This window comes from Rhinatrema bivittatum, chromosome 4 (assembly GCF_901001135.1).
Source record: "Rhinatrema bivittatum chromosome 4, aRhiBiv1.1, whole genome shotgun sequence".
Taxonomy (NCBI): domain Eukaryota; kingdom Metazoa; phylum Chordata; class Amphibia; order Gymnophiona; family Rhinatrematidae; genus Rhinatrema; species Rhinatrema bivittatum.
The window spans coordinates 389,733,298-389,739,297 of record NC_042618.1 but is presented as its reverse complement, the minus strand read 5'-3'; positions in this window follow the sequence as shown (position 1 = coordinate 389,739,297).

Here is a 6,000-nt window from a genome sequence, read left to right as displayed (position 1 = left end):
TCCTTCAGTATCCTGAGATGTACCTCATCCAGCCCCATGGCCTTGTCCACTTTCAATTTTCCTAGCTCTTCCTGTACATTCTCTTCTGTACACGGAGTTTTGTCTACTCCTCCCCCATCCACAGCCTTGTCAACTAGTGATGGTCCTTCTCCAGGGTCTTCTTTATTGAACACCGAACTGAAGTATTTATTTAATATTTTGGCCATTTCTTCATCACTCTCCCCCCATTGATCATTTTCGCCTTTTAATTTCACTATACCACTGTGGACCTTTCTCCTTTCTTTGATGTATCTGAAAAATGTTTTATCACCTCACTTTACCTCTTTGGCAATCCTTTCTTTTGCCTGACTTTTTGCTTTCATGATTTCTTTCTTTATCTCCCTCAGTTTCACCAGATATTCTTCCCTGTGTTCCTCTTTTTGGGATCCTTTATATTTCTTGAACCCTGTTTTTTTTGCTTTTTTTTATCAGCCACCTTCTTTGGTTAAAGCTTTAGAATCCCCCCGCATTGCTATGGTTGCGGACAACCTGGAATGAACTATTATAGGGAAACAGGAGCTACCATTACACAATTTTCAATTTCTGATTTAAAACATGCCCAAAAGAATGTTTTTCCAGTGAGCAAAAATATTAGCAAAACTTGTTCACATTTCTCCTAGGGATGTGAATCGTGTCCTCAATCATCTTAACGATCGATTTCGGCTGGGAGGGGGAGGGAATCGTATTGTTGCCGTTTGGGGGGGTAAAATATCGTGAAAAATCGTTTAAAAATCGTTAAAAATCGAAAAATCGAAAAATCGAAAAATCGGCACATTAAAACCCCCTAAAACCCACCCCCGACCCTTTAAATTAAATCCCCCACCCTCCCGAACCCCCCCCCCAAATAACTTAAATAACCTGTGGGTCCAGCGGCGGTCCGGAACGGCAGCGGTCCGGAACGGGCTCCTGCTCTGAATCTTGTCGTCTTCAGCCGGCGCCATTTTCCAAAATGGCGCCGAAAAATGGCGGCGGCCATAGACGAAAAAGATTGGACGGCAGGAGGTCCTTCCGGACCCCCGCTGGACTTTTGGCAAGTCTCGTGGGGGTCAGGAGGCCCCCCACAAGCTGGCCAAAAGTTCCTGGAGGTCCAGCGGGGGTCAGGGAGCGATTTCCCGCCGCGAATCGTTTTCGTACGGAAAATGGCGCCGGCAGGAGATCGACTGCAGGAGGTCGTTCAGCGAGGCGCCGGAACCCTCGCTGAACGACCTCCTGCAGTCGATCTCCTGCCGGCGCCATTTTCCGTACGAAAACGATTCGCGGCGGGAAATCGCTCCCTGACCCCGCTGGACCTCCAGGAACTTTTGGCCAGCTTGTGGGGGGCCTCCTGACCCCCACGAGACTTGCCAAAAGTCCAGCGGGGGTCCGGAAGGACCTCCTGCCGTCCAATCTTTTTCGTCTATGGCCGCCGCCATTTTTCGGCGCCATTTTGGAAAATGGCGCCGGCTGAAGACGACAAGATTCAGAGCAGGAGCCCGTTCCGGACCGCTGCCGTTCCGGACCGCCGCTGGACCCGCAGGTTATTTAAGTTATTTGGGGGGGGGTTCGGGAGGGTGGGGGATTTAATTTAAAGGGTCAGGGGTGGGTTTTAGGGGGTTTTAGTGTGCCGGCTCACGATTCTAACGATTTATAACGATAAATCGTTAGAATCTGTATTGTATTGTGTTCCATAACGGTTTAAGACGATATTAAAATTATCGGACGATAATTTTAATCGTCCTAAAACGATTCACATCCCTAATTTCTCCATATTATCACCAACTCCCAAGTGAACCCCAAGGCACTCATAGGCATTAACATTCAGCTTATAAAAATCTATTGTTCTCACAATTTAAATAACACTTGGGCCAGAAGCCATAGGTTCCCCTCTGGTAATCACAACTGGAATTTTCCCAAGTTTTAGGTATTTTAAGGGTTCCCTTGCAAATCAGCAGGGCTCCATTGGGGAAAATTTCACATTAGAAATATTCTCCAGAGGCAGGGTAGTGGTGTCCCTGATGTCTAATGGGCCTCCTTAGCTGCTTCCTATTTCATATTTATTTTACTTTATTTGCTTTATTTTAATGTTTTTTCTACTTCTCCCAGGCTAGGAAAACTGTTGCTGCTAATGTCATCAATAACATCAATGGGACTATGGCCGACATCTTTTTTCCATGCTAGGGGCTGATTGCACCAGTTTCCCCAGAAATCGTGGTGGCACTTTTCTTCTTACTCACCGCTATGGCCTGGGATTTCACTGGAGAGGAAGCTGGTAGTGACAGCAGTCCGACACACAGCTGACTGCTATGGTTTCTCCATCTCAGCTCTTTACTCTTGCTCCAGTGCTCTTTGCAGCTGACAGCTTCCACTTCCACTGCTCTCACTGCTGTTCTCAGTGCTATTCAACAGCTCCTCCCTTCTCTGATTGAGTTTGTGGCCTTACTTCCTTCTTTATGCCATGAGGATCTTTTCATCTTTCTTGTGGCTTCTGTCCATGGCTCTCTTCTCAACTGATATTGCCTCCAACCACAGAGAGCCTGCAACTAGCTTCCATGGCTTTTTTGCTGCCTCAGGCCCCCCTACACTTAGGCCAACAAATGGCAGTGAGTCTGTCATTGTCTTCTGCAGCAGCCCAGACATGGCCTGGCTGCCCTGAGTGGCTGCTCCAGCCACTCCTTAGGCATCGACATGCAGCCACCAGCCTCTTTCTGGCAAAGGCCATTTGCCATCACCGCCCTAGTGGTATCAGTCCTGAGACCCAGGTAATTTTTTTAAATGTATTTAACCTGTTTAGATGGGTATGCAGCATAGTCAACCTTTACCTACCCTGTTGGTATGCCACCACTAGAACTGTCTTACCTAGCATAATCTTGCTGCCACCAATGTGCTGGATAGGGAGATATGCCTAGCTTTTTGGATGGTCTAGATTTTGCTAGTGATATGAATGCTACTTTCATCCACCCTGGCAAGCTGCACTTGCATCTGTTTAGGGAACTGAGTGTATACTACATCTGAGCACAGCATTGAGTGGGGCACATCCACCTCCTAAATGTTGTCCTGGAGAGCACTTTGAATTTGGGGGCTATGTGGTGCAGCAGCTGCTTAAATCCCATGTTCCTATTCACCTAGAAGGGCTGCTTATCCAGTGCAATAATTTCCCTGATGCACCAAATCACCAGCTGATATGCTGCCTGCCTCTTGCCCCAGGACAGTGATGAGGGAAACCACCCCATCTGCTTTATGATGGCTTGTCTCGAGACGGAGGTGGGGGTTGCTGACCTGCCACCTAACTGGGGAAGGTTCTGGAAGAGGGTTAAGCTTAGGAGACAGACTTCCCCTTTGCTGTGGACAGTCTGGGTAGAACCCATTGAACATCCACTTATCTCCTTGCTGGCTTTCTGAATATTGACCTCATGGTGGCTGTATTAGTGTGAAGTTTAAGGATTTATCTTCCCATTCAGATTCATCTGTCAAATCAGCATGTCTGACGCAAGTAAGGGAAAGAGCACCGTCACTGGCTGGTCCCGTACTATGGAACACCATGCCACTTGAAATAAGGCTGCAGAGAAATTTGAAAATATTCAAAACTAATCTGAAAACCTGGCTTTTTAAACAAGCTTTTTATAAAGATAAAGAAAAGGAGAAAAACAGTTGATGGATAAGGACGCATCCAGCTAGAAATTATTTTTTAACCTTCAAAAGCAAATTAAAGTTAAAATCAAACCGCCTAATATGTTCCTAACAAACAAGCTTAACTTATACATTTAATTTATTATTTTAAAATTGTTACCGTACTATGATGGCACATGATTAATTCGTAAGATATACCACCCAAAGTTTTCATTATTGTGCCCTCCTGTAAACCGTTGTGATGGTTAATTAACTTAACGACGGTATAGAAAAGTTTATAAATAAATAAATAAATAAACTTGTATCTCGTGTCAGATTTTCACTGTTGGAGGCATTTTATTTCAGTAAACTTTATTTTTGTTGGAACCCCAATCTGTAGGGCGAGAGAAAATTTACTCCTATGAAAAAGTTCCCATGTCCAGCCAAAATATACCCAAGCTATTGCCCTCAGTTGAATCTGGTCTCAGTAACTTCAAAGTGGTCCTCTCCCTATAGTAATGACTCTGAGTGGGGGGCTACAATATAATACCCAGAGGTTTAAGAAGCTCAAAGCTTGCGTATCTTGCTTAATGCTTACACAGATGCAGATAACATAGAGTGAGAGAGGGAGAGAGATTCTTTCTCAGCTAATGTGTACTCTACTGTCACCTTGCAGCCAGCATTAATGCTACATGATAAGCTGTATACCCAGCACCCTAATACAAGACTTTCCAAACCTGTCCTGGTGACCCCCACAACAAGCAATAAATATGCACGAGATAAATGAGCATGCATCGGAGACCCAGTACATGCAAATTTTAATCTCATGCATATTTAATGTGGATATCCTGAAAATCTGTCCGTGGGGATCATGAGGACAGGTTTGGAAAGCCATGCCCTACTAGCCATTTTATGTTGTGTTACCACAGGATGAACTAGGACTGGAAAATATATAAAATACCAAAATAAAAAGAATTGTGTAAAATAGCCCTTTTGGAGTCATCACCCCTTACTTTTCACATATAATAGCTTTCTACTTGCCTTTGTCCCAGTGGCCGTTTCATTCCCTGTGGAAGAGATGAATAATCTATTCTTTCTCTTCTGGAGCTTTTGCTGCATCATACATTTTCTGATAACAAATGATACTTCCATATGCAGATATCATCCTGTTTATCTTCAAAATAAAATATAGTGCTAGTATTGAAGAGGCAGGGTCTAGACTTAATGTATTTATTTGAACTGAGTGTCAGTGAGAATTTTTTTTAACTACAGGAGAACAATCTCATATTTCTGAAGTACCGAAGCATGTGCCAGAATATTTATTCTTAAATGATTTCTCTAGATTGAAAATTGACTGGTGTATAGCGAAGATCATTACTGATCAAGGGTGTTAAACCATTTTCAAATGATTAATTTAGATTTAATTTGAAATATGATAAATTGGATTCTATGTACTGCTAAAATAGAAGAGTTAATAATCCAGCTAAATTTAGATTCATTTATTTAGGTATTATGAAGACATGATTTAAAAAAAAATGGTAGATTTTTTCAATTCATTATCTTTGAACAAATTTAACAGCTTTAGTGAGGTTAGTCTTTTTTCATATTTGCATCACAGAGAGGTCAATTTTTGAAAAGATTTTACACAAGTAAACCCACATTTACCTGCATAAATGGGCTTTTGCCCTCTCCCAGTATGGATGAAAGTCTGTATGCTGTTTCATAGCACACATGCTTTTACCATCAGGGAAAAGGGGGCAGGGAAAGATCAGGAAAGGAAAAGTACACACAATGATTTCATTTTGCACTTCCACCTTCACCTTCACCTATTTTTGTACCTACGGTTTGCTTGCTGGTGCACTTTCACTCCATGGAGCGTTTCCCTTTGAAAAAGAACTTGCAGATCCAAATGCAAACTGCATGGGGAGACTGAAATTTGTCCCCAAATATCAAAGTTTACAACAGACATAATAAGATTTGTCTTTATTCCTCCAAAGGGAGCACGGGGGATTTTTCCAATTATAATCACGAAGGAATACACAAATGGTCCAAAGTCTGCACCAAAAGTCCTATGAAATGAGACTTAAGGACATAAGCAGGTATACCCTAGAGGAAAGAAGAGACATGAAGATGATATGATAGAGACATTAAAAATCCTCAAAGGTATAAGCAATGCACAGGAAGCAAACATTTTTCAATGGAAAGAAAGATGTAGAACAAGAGAGAGGAAGGTTAGGAGTAATAGTAGAAAGCATTTCTTCATGGAGAGAGTGGTGGTTACATGGAACAACCTGCTAAGGGAGGTGGTGTAATCAATAGAATTCAGGAAAGCATGGAAAAAGTACAGAGGATCCTTAATTATGAAGAAGTGAAGAA